The sequence below is a fragment of the Pinus tabuliformis genome, chromosome X (genome assembly GCF_031772625.1).
Source record: "Pinus tabuliformis cultivar Carrire ecotype Pingquan chromosome X, CPIR1, whole genome shotgun sequence".
Classification (NCBI taxonomy): Eukaryota; Viridiplantae; Streptophyta; class Pinopsida; order Pinales; family Pinaceae; genus Pinus; species Pinus tabuliformis.
The window spans coordinates 1,387,928,253-1,387,948,362 of NC_142308.1; the positions used below are offsets into that span (position 1 = coordinate 1,387,928,253).

Genomic DNA, 20,110 nt, shown 5'->3' on the forward strand with positions numbered 1-20,110 from the left:
GAAGTAGGCTTAAGTTGTATATAGGATATCCTGCACAATGACTATATAGCAGCAAGATAGTCTTAGTGCTCCAGGTAGTTGCAAGGGAGCACGAGACTATAAACTACACTGCCCAGCATGGAGGACAATGCAGTGAGGAGGCTGCGCGAGGAGTGATGAAGATGCAACCCATAAAGCTGTGCCATGGAGGAATGCACCGACAACGCTACAGGAAAATGACTGTTGAAGTTATTGTTCATGACTTGATGGCCAGAAGAGGGTTAAGTGGAGCGGGGTGGTAGCAGTTAAGGAAAAAATATTTGAAGATATGCTAGCAAAACAGCATTTATTGTCAGAAATTGGGGGAAACGGTTGGATTTGAATTCAAAATCCCCTATAAACTACGCGGCCAGTTCAACAAAGAACACTTTGCGCTCTAATATTTCTTGGTAAATTTCGTTATCTGTTGTCTATGAGCCAAGAGTTCTGTGAAGAATTCCTATTGAAAGAAAATGTTTCTCCCATAGCCCGCAAGTTGTTTATTGACAGAACGACTGCCACCAACCCCGCTGAAGCCCTCAGCTCAGAAGTAGCGGTATCTAACACACCAGGACCAGAAGTATCAAGTGTAGAGGTTACGCCTACAGTGCCCATGGCACTGAGGTTGCCTAGGCCAGAAAAACCATGACAAAAGACAAACAACCTGCAACAATAGAAAAGCAACCAATGACAAAGGAAAAGCAGTAAAATCTGGTACTAGTGCACACTTCCCCACGAAAACATACTGAAACCTAGACAAAATAGAAGAAAGATAATTAAGTAGAGAGGGTAGTGGACCTAGAGGCGGAATAATTTTAGGGAACAGAGGACATCGATGTTGAAGGGGTGGAACCCATGACAAGGATACCTAAATATATCCCTCCACAGAAGGGAAAAGCAAAGGTCATGAAAGACCCAGATGCTGAGAAGTTTATAGTATCCACGACCCTACTACCTGAGTAGGTCCCTTTTGAAGGCCCTCGGCTCGCGAGGATACTGTTGTTGAAAATGGAGGATTAGGACCTAGCAAACCATACTAAATTTCCGCATTTGGCGATGGACAAATATATGTGAAAGTTTTATTGTGAAGAAATAGGTGTTACAACATTAGAGACATAGGAATGGGTCCTCGGTGTCGAGCAATCAGGGTTTCTCAATCTACTGTTGGTACCACACTATCACCGCACCCCCATTAATATGATATGTGTGCACCAGCTCCTCACACTAGTGCATGATGGGTGTTTATGGCTAGGAGAGCCTATCCCCATCACTGACATTATAATTCACAGATTCACATGGCTCCCTTACAAAGTCGTGAACCTAGCTAAGGAGTTTGGAGGGAAGACTGGGGAGAAAGATATTGCAGAAAAGATGAAGAAGGAGTACGGCCTCCTCAAGAAATCACGAGGGTATTCTATTCTTTCCATCATAGACCCACAAGTTCAGTTCGCTGCCCAGATTTTAGCAAGGAAGTTTATGAGTAAATGTCGCGCGGATGAAGTTCTGGTGCTCGTAGTTTCTCTTGCTGCAGAGTGCACGAAGGGCGTGGAATTTAATTGGGAAAGGTACCTCTTTTAGGAGTTCCTAGCAAACTCCTAAGATGCCTAGGACAAGACCAAATCGTTCCACTATGCTTGGTTGTTGCTGTCAATTTTGCTCATTACACGAAGATTGCTAGAGGATAGTCAATTTCCTCCGCCTGAGTAAGGATTGTTAGAGGCAGTGCAATTCGCTTCCTTATGGTCAACAAAGGATGTCATGTGAATCACAGAGATGAAGATATTTTGGACTCTGGTGGAAATGGATCTCCACATGGCGATCAATCAGCATCTGAGGTTGTCCTCAACCTTGTTCATGTAGCTGTTAGCCTACACGCCGTTCAAGGTTAACTTCCATAGAATCTATATCCAAGTGTGGAAGGATCCAGAGCAGAAATGGCACTAGTTTCCCTATTTGGTGTTAGAAACGGATGTCTATGAGGTTGTAGGAAAATGGCCTATAGAGTGGCGCACCCCGTTAGAATTAGATGTTGGAACAAGCATAGCCGCGGAGATTTCTACTGCGCAGAAATGAAAGGAGGCCACTAAGAAAAATGTGCATACCCTAACAGAGAAGAAAAAGTAGGAATATGTAGAGAAGACTCACACAGAGAAGGAACACGTTGCTAAGGAGCAGGCAAAGAGAGAGCAGCACGAGTTGCAGAAAGATGATAAGTTACCTTCTTCAGAGAGAAAGGAAGAAGATCTTTTGGGCTAGTGCTGAGGAGGTGATGATGGGCAGAGCACCCCATTTATTTTAAAAATACGTCGCAAAGAGAAACAAGGTGGAACAAGGAAGAATCATAAATCTGATAGAACACGGGTTGATCCCATGGTATTAAAAGAGGGTAATCTCGATGAGATTGGTGAAAAAATTCGAGACACCATAATAGAAGTGTTGCAATAGTTTGAGTAGCATTACATGCATACATTGGGAGGCGTTCAAAAGGATCTACGAGAGTTTCATCTTCAAGCAACCAGAATCCAGGAAGATGTTGGGAAGACTAGCGGCATGAAAGTCAGCCTGACACAAGGAAAGAGTACAGTTGCGGAGATGGTTTGGCCACAGGATGTGAGTGTCTTCCCTTTGTGTGAAGGGTCAGTATGTGCCAAAACAGATGAACAACACACATTTCTTTACAAATTCATGAACATGGGACTGAACCTTGCTATGCTATCCCTTGAATCTCTACATGCATTACTGCGGGGAGTCGTGGAAGAGCTCAAGATCAGAGAGAAGCGAGCACTCTCCACTGTCAGTGAAATTAATGTCAATAATAAGAAATTGTTCATTGAAAAGATGCATGCTCTAAAGGAAAATAAGGCACTGTAGGCACATAGTTACGTCTGGAGTTAGTATTAGAGGAGGCATGTAAGATAGTGCTTGAACTTCACATCCCAGAGTATGCACAGCCATAAGCCAAAATCAGAAGACTAGCCATTGGTGTGCTTGAGGCTAAAGAAAAAGTTGGACGAGTAAAGTTTGAGTTCAACATGAAGATTGCAAAGTTGCAGTTAAAGTTGCAGCCCACAACTCCGCTCGAGGTCTGGGAGTAGCTTGGAGCCGTAGTTAAGGAAGGAATGGCTACCTTGGATGCCATGGTCATGGAATGTGTGGTGCTACTTGATCAAGCTATGGAACTATTGGCCAATCTGCAAGAGGACCCAAACTTGTAGACATTGAACAGAGAGGTAAGGGCAAGGCACCACCAATATGATGAGGTCAGGGTGACTGTGCGCACCTTAGCACTAGCGCAACGCATTACCAAATTATAGGGAGGAAGAGAACTATTGGCACAAGTAGCGGAAGCATAGAAGAAGGAGGCCTTGCTAAAGGCTAGGCTACAGCCTTGGTTGGAGAAATATTATCAAGTCATGACTTCCATTCATGATAAGCTTAAGGGACTGCACCAGATGCAGTGAACGGTGAGGCTGGCAGTAGAAGGACCAGCCACAAAAATATTGGTCGAGGAAGTTTAGCAGACAACAATGCAGAGCACTACCGAACTTGCAGTGGTCCAAGTGGAGCTGGGGGATCTTCGTAGTAATATTGCGGCGCCAGCAGAGTGACTTGAGGGCGAGTCATGATATTTGTGTTGGGGGCCTATTGGGATGGGGTCCCCTGGGTTAGTTTGGGGTTAAGATAACCCAATTTTTGGATACAATTTTGGAAATAATGTAAAGTCTCCACGACTTTTGGATGCGGAGCACAGAGTTAAATAGGGGTAAAAGGGGCTTAGCCCCTTGTTTTGGATAAGTTTGAGTCAGTTTTGAGGTTCACCCATGGTTCGCGGACCATGGAATTGTATGAAAATTTCTATAAGTAGTGAGTATTTGTGAAAGGAAAAAGGAACTAACAAGGAGAAGGGAAGAGTCGACTCATGGAGATAGAGAAATGGGTAGGATAGAAGAGGAAAGGCTCTACAGCTAACTACGCAAAGGCCTAGGAAGAGTCCGCAACTGAGTGCGTAGACCCCTGCAGCTGTGTGCAGAAGGTAGTTTCGAGTATGTAATCCTAATTCAAGATCAATAAAGACAATTTCTGAAGAATTCTTGAGTATTTTTGTTTATCTTTGTCATTGTTATATGCTGTCAATGAATGATTCCTTTTATAAGATATTGATTGAATGTTGCACGATTCTCTCGAATAAGTGTTAATGATCTATGTAATGCATGTCTAAGTACTTTCACGAAGACTCTGATGACTTCTCTTATGTTTACTAATAACTTAAGTAAGTCTACGCGAACGCTAATTTAGGACTACTCTTTGATGTGCGTAAGTATGCAAATTGACTATTAAAGGTCCACAAGGACTAATTGTAGACCGTCGTGAAGGTCTAAAGGTTGTTTTAACAGATTACAACGTTGAGCCCTAAGACTTTACTGATCTACATGAAGGCAGATCTGAGGCGGTAAAAAGCATCACACTAGCCTCTGGATGCAGAAACTTGGTTCTTGCATCCCCCCCATACTACTTGGGGTGAGGCTGCAGCTTGCACCATGCGGGTTGTTGTCGAAAGGGCTAGTAGCGTAGGGCTTTTTTAGTTGGCGTAGCTAACTCTGACCCTGGGTCAGGACCCACTATGCCAACAACCACGTTCCATCTCAACAACTTTTTCTGCAAATTAATGTTGGGTTTGTCTCTTGGAGGGATTTCCACTGTATTGGCCAGCTATGTCAGATTCGTTGGTGTTGTCGCAATTCATACACTGCCTGTAACATACTAATATATTCCAATTGTTGGCATTATGATGCGTGTGTTGTCCTTGATGGAAACTCACATGTAACAGAACAAGTATATGGTAACTAGATGAATCCACAGGTCAGTTCAAAGGTGATAGAATGATGGAACAAAATACCAGAATGATGGGTCAAAGGTTTGCAGATTAGAAACATAAGTTTGGTACATGAGACTATTTGAAAATAGATATGCAGGTTCGTCAAGGCAAATTCAAGTATACACGTGAGTTTGGTGGAGCAAAGTAGCGTATGGTTTTTGCAACCTAGTATTCTAACTACCAGGGATCTTTACCATGGTATTGGCCTATAGTAATGACTGTGACAACATATATTGATCATGTCTAAGATTACCACCGACACTAGTGTAGTTTTAACCCGTGGTATTAGACAAGGGCTAAACTATATAAAGAGGTGAATATAAAAGTTCCAAGTGTCCAAGTGAAATGGCTTTTAATGAATACTACAATTTGAAGTATATTTGCATTGTAAGGGCCATAATTGTCACATAGATCTAAAATAATTATGCATCGATGAATAAAATGATGGATTAGGATCAAGATACCTGAAATGAATTTTCACTAGATGATTTGCTCATGAATTGACTAGATCTAAGTACTGATGCATGTTTTTATCTCTGAATATTATGATCTTGGTCTTTATAAAGTTCTAAAGAGCTGCACAATTCTAGATCAAAATTTGCAGATCTATACGTTGTTTGGTCTCAAGAAAAGCACGTATACACATGTTTTAGCTTCTACCAAGTCGCATATATAAAGTAAGGGTTTTTGTTCATAAATTATTGATCAATTTGATTTGTGATGATGCATCTATGCTGTCTTTCAATGATGTCCTCATGTTGATCTGGGGTGAGTGATAAATTCTAAAGTAGAACTGATTGAATGATGAAATTGAATTTTTTTACATGTTGATTGGTTGAAAAGATTATTGATGTTGCTGAATGTATGAGACTTATGTAAGATAACAGAATATTTTAGAATATCTTGGGTCAACTCCATGTCTAATTCAAAATTACAAGTTTTCAGCTTTCAGTATATTAAGATCTGTATGCCGGTTCCTCTATGGAAAAGTGTGTATACACATGGGTTTCCTTTAGTGAAGTAACGTATACATTTTTTCATTTGAATGATCATGGTTGCAGTTGATTATGTGTGTTGATGCAGTATTCTGAGTTCAGTTCTATGTACTAGTTACAGTGATCTGACTATTCCAGTTGATTGGTTGAATTTTGATTACGTTGATTGGGTTTCAGTGATTGGTTGATTCAGTTGTGTCAGAGATTGATGAGGTACAATTTGATTATTGATATTGAGCTTAAGTTTTGATATTGGATCCAATGTGAAAATTTATGAAACTTCATCCACAGAAGTTGCTAAGGGTTGCATCCTTCAGAAAGGAAGTCGAATCTTCCTATGAGTAGTAGTTGGTGATCAAATCAGGGGGTTGGAGTTCCCTTCCAATAGGAGCTGGAGAACGAGTGAAGGTTGTAGCCTTTAGCGGGTGGGTGGTTGCGTATTCATATGAGTCTACACCAGTAGAAGAATGTAAGGAGTTTTTCATATTAATAAGTTTTAAAGACTGAGACAATAGGAGCGGTCGTTTTCTCCCACATTGGGTTTCCGCCTTAAAATCCACCTATTTACTGCTTTTCAAATGCCTTATATTCTGGTTAAAGTTTAGCAGATAAATAATTAGTTGTTTTACAAGTTTACTGAGCATACGCTAGTTTCTTTCACAACAGTCACGTATATATGCTAGTTGGGTTTAGTCAAGTCCTGTATATATTTTAGAAAAGAAAAGTATTATTGTGAGTTTTAAAATACTAATTCACCCCCCTCTTAGTATTTTTCCCAACAATTGGTATCAGAGAAGGTCCTTCAAAAGAAGCTTGATCGCTTGAAGGAAGATCTCTGAAGATGAGCAATCAAAATGGGACGACATCTATCATACCACCAATATTCAATAGAAATCATTTTATGTATTGGAAGACAAGAACCATATCCTATATTTAGTCTCTTGGAGCAGATATTTGGGCAATTGTGGAAGGAGGTTACCAATATCCAGTTGTACTTCCCACAAATGCAGCAGAAAAGAAGTCGTATGAAACTAATGTTAAAGCTATCAATCCATTATTGGGAAGTCTGATAGAATCGAAATTTGTAAAAGTTATGTAGCTAAGCACAACAAAAGAAATATGGGATAGAATCATTCAAATCTATGAAGGAGATACCAAGGTAAAAAATGCTGATCTCGAAACTCTTAAAATTCAATATGAAACTCTCAGAATCCATAATGATGAAAGTATTACTAGTTTCTTTCTATTTATAGAGGATATTGTAAATCACATGAAAAATATGGGTGAAGAAATAAAGGACACTACTTTAGTAGAGAAAATCTTAAGATCTATAACTCCTAAACTTAAGTCAAAAGTGTCTACCATCAAAGAGAAGTAGGATCTGCAGACTCTTACTGTTGTTCAACTTCACGGGATCCTTAATGCTTTTGAAATGAGGAAAGGAGGTCCCTCAGAAGTCACATAAGTAGCATTTAAAGCATCTAGAAAAGGAAAAGAAAAGGAAGAACACAAGGATTCAGGATACATATCAGAAGAAGATGAGGTGAACTTTGTAAAGAAACTTCAATTGGGCACCAAAAGGTTCAGAGGTAAGCTTCCCTTCAAATGTTTTGTTGTAGAGTTGGTCATTATGCTATTAAATGTCCTTTTAAAGACAACCATTACAAAGGGAAGGATATTGCAAAAGGTAATAGGAGACGATTTGACAATATAAGAAGTTATTATACTCATGAAGATAGTGATGGATTGTCAAATAGTGAAGAAGGTGAATCTGATCAAGATATAAAATTACTCATGGCTTTTGAGAAAAATACTAGTGAGTCTAATGATAAATTTGTGGATGCTTTACAGGAAAAATATTTCTTTGAAGAAATTACTCAACTCAAAATTTTCTTGGAGGAAAAAAAAGTAGCCATAGATATTTTGAAGCATCAACTCATAGAAAAGGAAAAGCATAATGAGAAGTTAGAGTGTGAAGTAGTAAGTCTAAGAAAGGAACTTGAGAAAATAAAAACTCTGAATCTTAGATTTGCTAAAGGATCTGAAACCTTAGATGAAATTATCAAGGTACAATGCTCTCCTCTTATGAAGACAGGTCTTGGATACACTGGAGAAACATCTCAAACAAAAAATTATTTAGCTACCACCGAAAGCTATCTAAATGTAGCAAAAACAGGTTAGCAAACCTTCAGTAATGCAACAAAAATCAGTTAGCAAAGCTTCAGTCTTCAGCAAAATAACAAAGGCATTCCATAGGGAAATCATGTTCAGTCCAATCCAAGGATGAACAACAATAGAAGAACCAATCAAAAGGTAAACAACACCAGGAGATTCTACGATCATAGAAATTTCTTCTTTAATGGATAATGTTTCTCATGTGATAATTTTGGTTATAAGGCTTCTCAATGTGTTGCATACAAAATTATCATTAATAGAGAAGCAAGAAAACAAAGGAATGAGACAGGAGTCAAGAAGAACACTTGTAATAACTTATCACCTCTTATAGATGAAATTGAACGCTCATTTTGCAATAAATTTGGACATGAAGAATCTAAATGCAAGAGCGAATTACAGCCAACATCTCAAAAGGAGAAAATATATATGGAAAATGAAGGAGTTACAGTTAGAAAGATGTGGCATAGAATTGTTTGCAAAAGGACAAGAAAATCAATGGTACATTGATAGCGGATGCTCAAAACACGTGACATGTGATAAAGATAAACTTATTTCAATCAATTCTTTAGAGAAAGATAAAAATGTCACTTTTGGAAATGGATCAACTGCTGTCATTAAGGGTAAAGGTTCTATTTTTCTAAAAGAAAAGGTTAAAGATGGTAATGTTATGTATGTTGATGGATTAAAGCATAACTTTTTTAGTTTTAGCCAAATGTGTGACCAAGGAAATGAGGTGGTATTCCGGTCAAAAGAATGTGTGGTTTGTGAACTTGACACATGAAAGACCATAATAAAAGGAACAATAACCCTGAGAAATTTGTATATATTGAAAGGTGTGCAAGAACAATGTTATCTAGGAAAGGAAGAAGAAACTTGGTTATGGCACAAAAGGTTGGGACATCTAAGCTTCTCTCAAATAATAAAATCAAGCAGGCTCTGTTAGTGTTGGTATCTTCATCCCTTCGTCAGAGATCAAATCCTCTTGTTGCATTGCATATTAGGTGTCCCACTCAATCAGCTGCATTCCATTAGGAGCATGGATCATTTGAGGGTAGTGGCTTGTTGTACATTTTCCCTCATGTCCTTTACCTGTTGACCCATTTTTTATTCATCATGATCATTTGCAGTCACTTTTTGTCTTAAAAATTTCAAGAGTCATTCTTTTAGGGTTTCACTGTCATTAGGTCTAGGGTTTTATCAAAAAGGTTTTCAGAATGTCCAATAACAGTCAGCAGGCACATGAGGAGGTTCCAGTACCAATAAATTTTATCATCAATTGCCTAGAGATGTATTTTTCCTCAAAACTCTATTTTGAGGAAAAAACAGAGTAGTTTAGATTTTATTGTATTAATTCATGTATTTTCAGTTCTCTTGTATGTAAAGCAGTTCAGAGGCAACCCTGGTCTCTTTCCCAAACCTTAGTAACTCTATCCCCTACAAAGAAAATTAAAATCAAGACAAATTAAGTCATTCAGTTCATTAAAAGGTTTAAATAAAGTGAAAAGCTCAAAAAACAGAGTGGAAAAGTAAAGTCATATTGCAAACATTGTAAAAGTGGGTTTTATGAAACAAAAATTAAAAGTTCTTGGGTATAAATCATTATTCTCGATTGAAAGGCTCATTTGCATTCAAAGAACAAAGTGTGAGTAAAGTGGAAGTGATGTTTGAGCAAAATGAGAGAAACTTGGAGAAAACTGTGCAAAATCAGAGGCGTAGCGCACTGGGTGGAAGACGCAACGCATAGAAGAGGCACGGTGCATAGGGCCACAATTTCTAGTGTAAAGTTGTTCTGGCAAGGTGCACACAGAAGGCGCGACACGTTGGGTTTAAGGTGTGGCGCATAGAGCTGCCAAGCCTAATTTCTTCAACAACTCCCTCAAATCGCCCAAAACGCTCAAATCTTTCATTTTGCAAGTAAGTCATGATCTCTTCATTGCTAGTGAAGGCGTTTTTCTTCAAGGTTTATGGTGGTTATGTGAAGAAAATCAAACCCTATATCCTTGCTATTTCTCAAGAAACTATTGCCTAGGGTTTGCATTGGTTATTTTGGCTGCGAAGTCCATTCTGCCATTCCTTCACCTTTTCACTCCTTCACTCATTTTCCCATCTTATTCCCCCATTCCCTAACTCCCATATTCCCAAAAAATCATCTATCCCTATCCCCAATTCCCATTTCCCAAATCCTAACTATAAATCCCTAAACCCTAAGTGTTGTCCCTAAAGCTTACGTATCACTCCCTAATCCCCTGTTTCCCTAACAAAAGCCTGTCCCAACAATCCCAAAATCCCTTATACTCTCTCCCTTATCACTGCCTTCCTGTCAGTCACCCTGCTGTGTCCAGAATTCACCATCACTAAGTGTTTGATCCCTGAACTGGCTTAAAAACCCACTTTTTCCAAAGTTTTGTGCATCAGCGCGTCTGTTCCTAAAATAACCGCGATGACAGGCGCTTTCCAGTGTATTTTGTGCGCTGCCATCGCGGAAGAACATCACTTTTCCGCGATGGTTAACAGCGCGCCTTTCCCGTGTTCTTTCGCGCTGACGTGACTTGTCCAGTTACTGATATGTGCTGACAGCGCGGCAGTTTCCCTATAATCCGCGCTGATCCAGTTTGGGCGAATTTGTTCAAACAACCTGCCTTCCAGATCACTCCAGGCTTGGTTGTTAGCTTTGTGAATGTCGACTTCCTTCTATGGCATGTATGTTCGACCCTTTCCAACAACTTCCCTTGAAGATAAGCTCATCCTTCCACCCTTTTAGGAGGCTCCTTCTCCTACATATACTCCCACCATTACCATGAGCAGCTAGTTTTTGGATAGTTAGACATAGCTTGGATTGTATAGAGCTTATAGTGCTCAGATTGCTACTACTATAGGTATTTGGTGTGCTAGGTGTGGAAGTGATTGATTGCTTAGGGAAGGTTGTTTTGTGTTGCTTGTGAGAGAGAGAGTTGTTTGTCTTGGGAAAATCATCCTCAAAGGTGAATGCTTGAGATACATGCTGACTGGCCCCTCCTGAGAAGGTTACCGATGTCAGAACATTTGGTTGTACTCTTCTCTATTCTGATTAATAATAGATGACTGCTATTATTGTTCCATTCTCATTCGTACTTGCAATGGTTAAATGTGAATTACATCTTTTCTGACTGATGTATGGTTGCTTTTACTAGATTTCACGCTTGTGTTTGTTTCCTCTTCGTGTGTGCAGGTATCCATTCGCGGGGATCGCGGAGGATTGTGACCAGCCAAAGCGAAGGAGCGAAGGCAACATCTCTTCGCCAAACAACAGCGCTGGAATCCAAGTAGGTGCTCTTTGCCTCTTGTTTAATTGTAATTAGGAACATGCATAGCAGCATTGTTTGATTGTTGCTAGACCCTTGCTGGGCTAGTAGGGATCGCCTCTATCCGTAGAGGGGATTTACCTCTCCAACAATTTGGCGACCATACTGGGGATCAGCCTTTTTGTCTCTTGAGTCCACTTTTGTGTTTGGCTTTGATTGATCTCTTTTCGAGTTTTTGGGATTGTCTTTTTTGCTTATGAACTTTCTGGGCGTTTCTGGGAAGCATCTTTATTGTTTAAAAGCTCTTGCATTTGGTTTGGGAAGTTTTTAGTTTGGCCTTGCTTGTTTTTGCGCTCAGCGCGTTTTAATTCCAAATAGTCGCGCTGACATCGCGACCCTGTTCTTTGGTTTTCTTTCCATCGCGTTTCTACGTCTAACAGTCGCGCTGACCTCGTTTTTCAGAGACAGCGCGCTTTATTCGTGTCCTTCCGCGCTGACATCGCGTCTGTGTGCTTTATATCTGCGCTGACCTCGTTTTTTTGAGACAGCGCGCTTTTTCCCCGTCTTTCCGCGCTGACGTCGCAAAGTTGCTGAAGGTCTCCCCCTGTCAGCGCCGAGTTGCTGAAGGCTACCCGCGCTGAGCCTGAAAAACTCATTTTTGACCAAATCGGCCTCCTGAACCTCTTGCTGTGACTTTCCCTTCTTCTCTCCACCTGTCTAATGACTTGTTTTTCACTGTCTGAACCTTGAACTGTTTGATTACGAAGCTTAGCCTCATAGGGTTTCATTTTGCTCGGTTTTGAGTTTGCAAATACCTTCCCTTTTTGCTTTCGCTGCTTGGTTCGTGTTCCCACCATCACTTTTGCAATTGCTGGATTGTGTTGTGTCTCTAGTTGACTGGTTGTGACTTTCGTCCTTCGGGTGTTTGCCTTTTTCTATTGATTTCGCGCTCTAACTCTAGGACATCTAGAGGTCGCGTGTGTGTCAAGCCTACCGTAGGGAGCTTGTTTGTTTGTTCGACCAGCCAAGTTCAGATCTGTTCACGCACTTGTTCAGTGATTGTTGGAGTGCTTTGGATTGTGTTTCCAAGTGGTTTCTTTTCGCTTCCTCCTTGCTTGCAATCTTTGCTTGTTTTGCAGAGCTTAGATCACATAGCTCGTGCATTACTTTGTTTCTTTTGATTTGGAAACTTTGGTTGAGTGTTTCGGGAACTTTGTGTGCTCTCATTAAGTAGTTTACTTGGTGTTCTAGTTCCTCCAAATTATTTTGGATGCTTTGTGTCACTGAAAGAAAATCAAACAAGTAGCTTTGCTTTTAAAAAAAAAAAAAAGGGTTGAAAAGGAAAAGGATGTTTCATTGATTTGCATTTTCAAAAGAAAAGTTTCCTTTCCTCGCTTTAGTTGCATTTAGCTACTTGTTTGTTTGTATTCGTTTGATTTGGTTTAAAAAAATTTCTTTGCTCTCTTGTAGCTAGAATTCATCGAACGAAACGAAATTCTTTTGCATATAGATTGCATCTAAGTAATTGTGAGCGAACATACGATAGAGCTTGAAATCGAAACTTAATCTCAAGATCAACTGTAAAATGAACCAAATGAATCTAAAAACGCATTGGAACTAAACGCAAATATCTAGAGGTCTAGGTTAGAGACGTGTTCCGGCGTCTTTAAACATAGTCACTGTTGTTTCACATTGGGTTGGGTGATTCCTCCTTCTGTGACTCGATAGTGGTCTAACACGGACTGTGCTCCCACGTACCGTCGCGTATATAGGGAGACCCCACTAGGCTTTTATCCTTTATCCATAGGAAGCCGAGTCGGCCGCCCTACGATTCGCAATGCAGTGAACACAGCATTCACGAAGATTGACCACTCGTACCCTAAAAAGTATTCTGTGGTTTTGCGAAAAGTTTGGCACACCCTCTACCTAGAGTTCCAGAGCAGTCACTTTTGATCCTTTTCGGACTCCCTAAACGAAAAGGTGCCTGTGAGCGTCTTGTCACTTCGTGCTCATTAAACATTCGAAGGAGACTGGAGTCACCTTTTTGTCCTTTTCTCGACTCCTGAAACATGAAAAGGTCAAGTTTGGTTCTTGCGTCTTAAAATTAATTTGGCCACGATAACATCACCCAGTTAGATCTTGTGCACGTTAGCTTGAGTAGGTTTCATTTTCGTTTGCTATGGCAACTTTTCCGGGATTCACCAACCCAGGTTCCCCCTCTGATGGGAATCCGGGACAATTCCCTCCTCTTGGGAATGTTGGTGCCCCGTATATGGCGACGTTGTCCCTACCAGGGTTAACTGTCGGGTTGCCTGTGTGGTTGTTTTCAACCTCTTTGGTCTCTACCGTATCGGCTGTTAGTCCATCAGTCCCACCACCTGAACAACATCATGTTGATCCAAAGGTGGACCTCTCCCCTTCGACGCCTACTTCTACGTCCTCATCTTCTACTTCGCCTGGTGAAAGTCTTGACTCGACTAACCAGGTGGCTAAGAGGAAGAAGAGGAAGACCAAGAAGAAGAAGTCCCCTAAGGGAGAGCCTACACACACAGTCCCCCCCTCAAGTCCAGCTATCCACTCTAGTACACATGAAGTTGGGTCACCTTCTGCTCCTCCGTGGAAGGTTAAGTTTCCTTGTCGATTATGCAGGGAGGACCATCTGCTTCGAGATTGTCCTGGCATTCCCAGGGTACTAGAAGTTTGGTCTCACGATCCGGCCCGCCCTTCATCTTCCACTGATGATCACGGCGATGCTACCTCACCAGTTGGGAATGGTAAGGAGAAAGGGAAGTTTCGAATCCCCTGCCGACTTTGTGAAGGCAAACATCCCCTTCACCTTTGTCCACTCATGGATAAAGCCTCTGCTGTATTGGAAAGTCTTACTGCTCCTCCGAATCCATTCCCCGCTGGTTATCAGCGTCTCTCTACAGCTGTAGATCACGCCCCTCTTCACAAAGAGATCGCTTCAGATTCTCCTATTGTCTAGTCCCCTCTTCCCGAACTCGGCTGTTCCCAGCCTGTTCTAGACCCGTCATTGGTCGGAAAGGGTGTTGATTCGAGTCCACCTCCTCTCAACCACTCTGTTTCGGAAGAGCAAAATTCTCACGTTCTTCTCGTCTCGGCGAATCCTCCGGAGCCTGATAATGTTGTTCCCACCCCACCCTCTCCCGAGGATTTAGAGTCGGTTCTTTCCGAGCAGGGGGGCAACCATATGGTTCCCCCACCAAGTAGTTCAGTCATCTCCTTTGATTGGAGTCGTTTGACTGCCCCTCCCCTTCCATCCCATGTGCCTTTCTGGGTCACCGCCTATGCTTGCAATAGGGCACTGCCCGGCACTGTGTTAGACGAAGGAGCATCGGTTAGTCTCATGCCCGTTACTACTTGGCGAGCTTTGGGTTCCCCATCGCTTGTACCTGTTGCACCGCATCTCACCGCGTTTGACGGAGGAACGAGTCAGCCATTAGGGATCCTTCCACAGTTTCCTATCACTTTGGGAGGCAAGACTGTCTATATCGACGTCTCGGTTACCCAAGGTTCTTTAGACTTCAGTCTTCTCCTTGGTCGTGACTTTGTGTATGCCATGGGAGCCCTTGTTTCTTCACTTTTCCGTGTGGTTTGCTTTCCACACGATGGAAGAATTGTGACGTTCGATCAATTATCGTTCGTTCGTCCACAAGCCCCTTCGGCGCACTCATCCTTCCCTCCTGGCTTTCATCCACAAGTTGCATCTGCCTCGCCGCAAATCAACTACGTGGCCACCTCCCCCGTGCCCGTACCCAGTGATGACACCATCGTGCATAGTGTCCTGGGGGCATTAGGTCCTGATTTCCAAGATGTCGGCCTTCCCTCCGGAGCCACTTTCTTGGAGGCCTCCACTTCCCGTTCATTATGATGAAGTCTGGATGGAGCATAGTTCTTTTCCGGTGTCAAGCTCCTTAAAAAATGAAACTGGGTCTGGTCCGAGCACAGTTCCTTGTCTTGTGTCAAGCTCGCTAAAAAATGAAACACGGCGTTCCGAGGATAGTTCTTTTACCTGTGTCAACCTCGTTAAAACAATGAAACATGAGCTCGTGCAATTCGAGCGCAATAACTGTTTTGTCAACCTTCAACCCATTTTCAATGGCTTGAAGCTTGGGGGGCCTGTACCTCGAATTGAGACACGAGGCTGGGGGCGTGCCCGCTTCCTTTCCCATCAAGCATAGTTTGCATGTATATACGTGCCTTTAAGCTTGCATCAAAAATAAAATCCATTGTTCAAAGCATAGTTTGCATACGTGATTATCATGTGTGTTTTCAAGCTTTCATAAAAAATAAAATACGTGCATATTTAACGATGGGTCGTTTGTTATGCAAGTAGATACATTAGATCACATGTGTGTCGAACAGTCGCATAGCATATAGAACACATCATCATATGTAAAGATCCATCTAAGAATAAGCATATGTAAATAAATCATTTCAAGCATAGTTTGCATGTATGTGCTTTTAAGCTTGCATTAAAAAATATAAAATCAATGGGTCATGTGTCATGCAAATTCATACATAAGATCACAATTGTATTGAATAAACACATAACATAAACAATACATCATCACATGTAACAACGACTCATCCAAAAGCCGGTATGTATATATATATATATATCATGTGGCACACTGAGGCGCTCAAAAATAAGTGTATATGTCCAAAATCAGTATGTCTGAGTCATGAGTCTCGAAATAACAGTGGAAATAAAACCTAGACGACTAGTCAGCTGGATGGTGCTCTCTGTAGTACACAGCTGCTCGTGCCACCCGCCTCAGAAGGCGGTGCACTCTGGGTTCCACCCCCACTGTGTGAATCTGATGCTCCACGGGGACCTCCTCGACCCCCTGGTAGTCTGGCACCCCCTCCAGCAACCCCTCAAGGTTGCGAGCCACAGTCTCCGATGTGTTGGCCCCTGGAGGGGCTAAGTCCAAAGCTCTGGCTCCCGAGCCCTCTCTCCATGCCGTGGAAGCCAGGCCAATCAGTCTAGTAGGCCCCACATCTGCATAACAAGACATTTATTAAGACATGTACATGAAAATTAAAAAACAATACAAAACTCAAAAAGACAAAAAGTGTCATACCTGCATCGTCCCACTGTTCACCCGGAGGCAGTACCAAATCAGGATCATTGCGGAAATCCATCCCCGCATATGGCTAATCCTGCATGAAGATCTCCTGCTGATCCAGCCAGTCTCTGAAAAATGACCCCCAGCTATGTGGCCGGCCGCCACCCCCACGTGGCATGATACGAGCCCATCATGAGGCCCTCGTCTCTCGAGGACCCCTAGGGGCATCCACAGCCATAGACTGCAACCGCATGGCTGGTACTCGCTCCAGAATGAGCGGGACCAGGATCGATCCATAGCCGAACTGCTTCGTCTCCCCACGACGGCAGTTGCTCAATTGCCTCTTCAAGTTGTTGGCCACCGCCGTGCACCAATCAAACACGGTAGGCTCGAGGCACTCGAGAGCTAGTAGGAGATGGGTCTTGGACGACTCATGATTCGCCATGCTGCCCGCCGCCCGGGTCACCATGAACAGGATGGTGCGCAGCACTATGTCTCTCACTGTGGGGATCGAGCACTTCCCACTCCGCGTTTTCACCACCCCCGGGCAAACCTGAGCCATCAGGTCATCCAGAGTACCGCCGCTAGGTCGCTGCCCCTCCAAGATGGGCCTCGCACCTCGGCGCGACAACCCAGTCAAGAAAAAGATGTCCATGTGGTCAAACTCAATGTCGTGACCACGGATGGTGAATTTCTGGTCTACAGGGTTCCATGCTCTGATCAGCAGCTCCAGAAGATCATGCTGGGCCCTCAAACGCGGCGTAAGGAAGAATTTCATGAATCCGCAAGCCCGCATGGCGTTGCAGCAATTCACATCTCCCCAAGCAGCTACATCTTCTACATCGTGAACTCTCTCTTGCCATTGAAAGGCCATGATGTCCTGCACAAACCATAAAAACAAATTAGAAGTGCTTCCATGTAAAAATTCACGTTCATTTTCAAAAACAAAAATTTTTCCGCGCCAGCGCGGCTGTTTTAGAAACAGCCGCGCTGACAATGGAAGCTCTTTGTAAAAAATTCGAGGTCAGCGCAGAAGAACACGGCTTTTCCGCGCTGACCCGAAGTTGGCTACGTTTGTTATTTTTCGGTCAGCGCGACCCCGTGGGCGATATCCGCGCTGACCGAGGGCGCATCCATGCAAATAAAAAATGCCCAATTGGGCCAATTCGACCGTTAAAAACCTACTAAAATGAACCAAAATGCAGGGCAAGGGAACGAGAACCTACCTGGAAGAAGCAGATCTGAAAATGGTCTCCGTACGGGCTGGAAATCACTCCGTCAACTTTTTGGCTCCTCCACGTCCTTCACGTTCCAGAATAGTGAAATGGTAAAAATGACTTATTACTCCCCCCTATTTATAGTAAAAACTCCTAAATTGCCATATTTTTTGGGTTTTTACCATTTTTAACCATAACACTAGCCCTGATTTTGTTTTAGTGTGTTTTTTACGTATATCGAATGGATTTATGCGGGTAGTGCCCTTGTGCAGGCACAGGTATAGCAGCTTGGTCATGCCGGTCCACAATTCATGTGATCCACAAAAAGTGTCGTCTCTAAGCTCTTTTCCGACGTTAAACAAGAGAAGATAGCCGAGTTTCCTTTCAGCTCGTTAAAAGGAATGAAAGGCGGTCGTTTTTAAGCTCTTCTTCCGACCGTTAAACCAAAAAGATCGCCGGGTGTTTGTCGTTTCGCGCTCGATATTGGCTCTGAAACGACGTGTTTTCAACCACTTTTTTACTTTTTCAGGTCGGAGACACTATTCATGAAAAGTACTCCTCGGTTGTAATGACCGGGCGGTTCTTTCGAGCATAGTTTTATACTTTTTCGGGCTCGAGAGACACAACTGTACGAAAAAGGACCCCCCTGGAGTCTCCTTTTCTGCATTCTTTTCAGACTCTCGAAACAAGAAAAGAAGCCGAGTTTCTCCTTTGTCAGGCTCGTTAAACACTCAATGACATCGGATATTGTCAACATGACGCTCCTCAAGCATATGCTATCCCCGTCAAGCTTGTCATCCAAAAATAATCAGGGTACCTGCCAGAAATGGTGGGGAAAATGGAACTGTAATCGTAGTCGTGTCGGCAGTATGTCGCTCTTGAACATGGCACTCTTCTGCTTCGTGTCTGGGTGGGACCATCTCATCTTATCGTTCACTGGCCTCCGTGGGTTTGGGTTATCCTATTTTGACCTCTCATCTGCTTATTGCCCTGTCACCATGACCCTTACTCATTTGATGTCAAATACTGCCAAGCCCGCCACAGTGCCGCCGATATGTTCAAGAGAAGTTGACCTCTGCAATAATACAACCTCATCTGCTATCTCACACAAAACATTTTTCCTCTGTCTCGCGTCGATGATGTGGGAAACATTATGGCCCACCTTCGATCAAGGTCCCTTCCTGTCGGCTTCAGCTCATTATCCGGGAAGGTGACTTAGAGACTCCCTTCAGGTGCCTTAGAGCCTGCATGCCTCAATGGCAGGTTCTTCGTGTTCGACGCGAGGTTTACATCATTGGCCTCCGATCGAATGATTCCGTGGGTGTTCGACACCAGCTCATTGATTCACATGCCGCGGATTGTACCTATAGTACCTTGAGGACCATTGTCATTATTGGTGGTACCTCTCACGTCTGTTAACAGTTTTCATCATTGACTGGTAATCAGACGATGTTCATGCATGTTCGACTTCAACTCATCTATTCACATGCTTGAACTTGTACTTTGTTCGGATCGGGACGGAGCGCAAGACCCTGGATCCCTGTCTGTTGTGGGCCAGGTTGCGATTTTGTGGATGATCATTACATGACTCGTTGATGGATGGCTGCGCCCATACCTGAGTCTTCATGGATGGCTGCGACCATACCTTATCGTCCTTCTGGTCTCTTTAGCTGGGTGGCTGCGTCCATACCATAGACCATTCTCGCATGTCTTTTGGATGGCTGCGCCCATGCCTAGACTGCATGTATTTGATTGTCAGAGATTGTCGGTACTTCCTGGTGGTGTTCCAGTTCGGCGTGTGTCGTAAAGCATTTCACCCCTCCCGCTCTCTCGGTCTTCATGCTTTAGGGGCATCTGTTACACAGTAATTTATCACTGCCTTCCTGTCAGTCACCCTGCTGTGTCCAGAATTCACCATCACTAAGTGTTTGATCCCTGAACTGGCTTAAAAACCCACTTTTTCCAAAGTTTTGTGCATCAGCGCGTCTGTTCCTAAAATAACCGCGATGACAGGCGCTTTCCAGTGTATTTTGTGCGCTGCCATCGCAGAAGAACATCACTTTTCCGCGATGGTTAACAGCGCGCCTTTCCCGTGTTCTTCCGCGCTGACGTGACTTGTCCAGTTACTGATATGTGCTGACAACGCGGCAGTTTCCCTATAATCCGCGCTGATCCAGTTTGGGCGAATTTGTTCAAACAACTTGCCTTCCAGATCACTCCAGGCTTGGTTGTTAGCTTTGTGAATGTCGACTTCCTTCTATGGCATGTCTGTTCGACCCTTTCCAACAACTTCCCTTGAAGATAAGCTCATCCTTCCACCCTTTTAGGAGGCTCCTTCTCCTACATATACTCCCACCATTACCATGAGCAGCTAGTTTTTGGATAGTTAGACATAGCTTGGATTGTATAGAGCTTATAGTGCTCAGATTGCTACTACTATAGGTATTTGGTGTGC

General features: G+C 42.9%; 1 pseudogene; it reads right to left on the bottom strand.

Moving 5' to 3' along the window:
• The window catches only part of LOC149145228 (origin of replication complex subunit 2 pseudogene), a 38,235-nt pseudogene extending 21,721 nt beyond the window's left edge, over positions 1-16,514 (bottom strand).
• Positions 16,515-20,110: the final 3,596 nt, after the last annotated feature.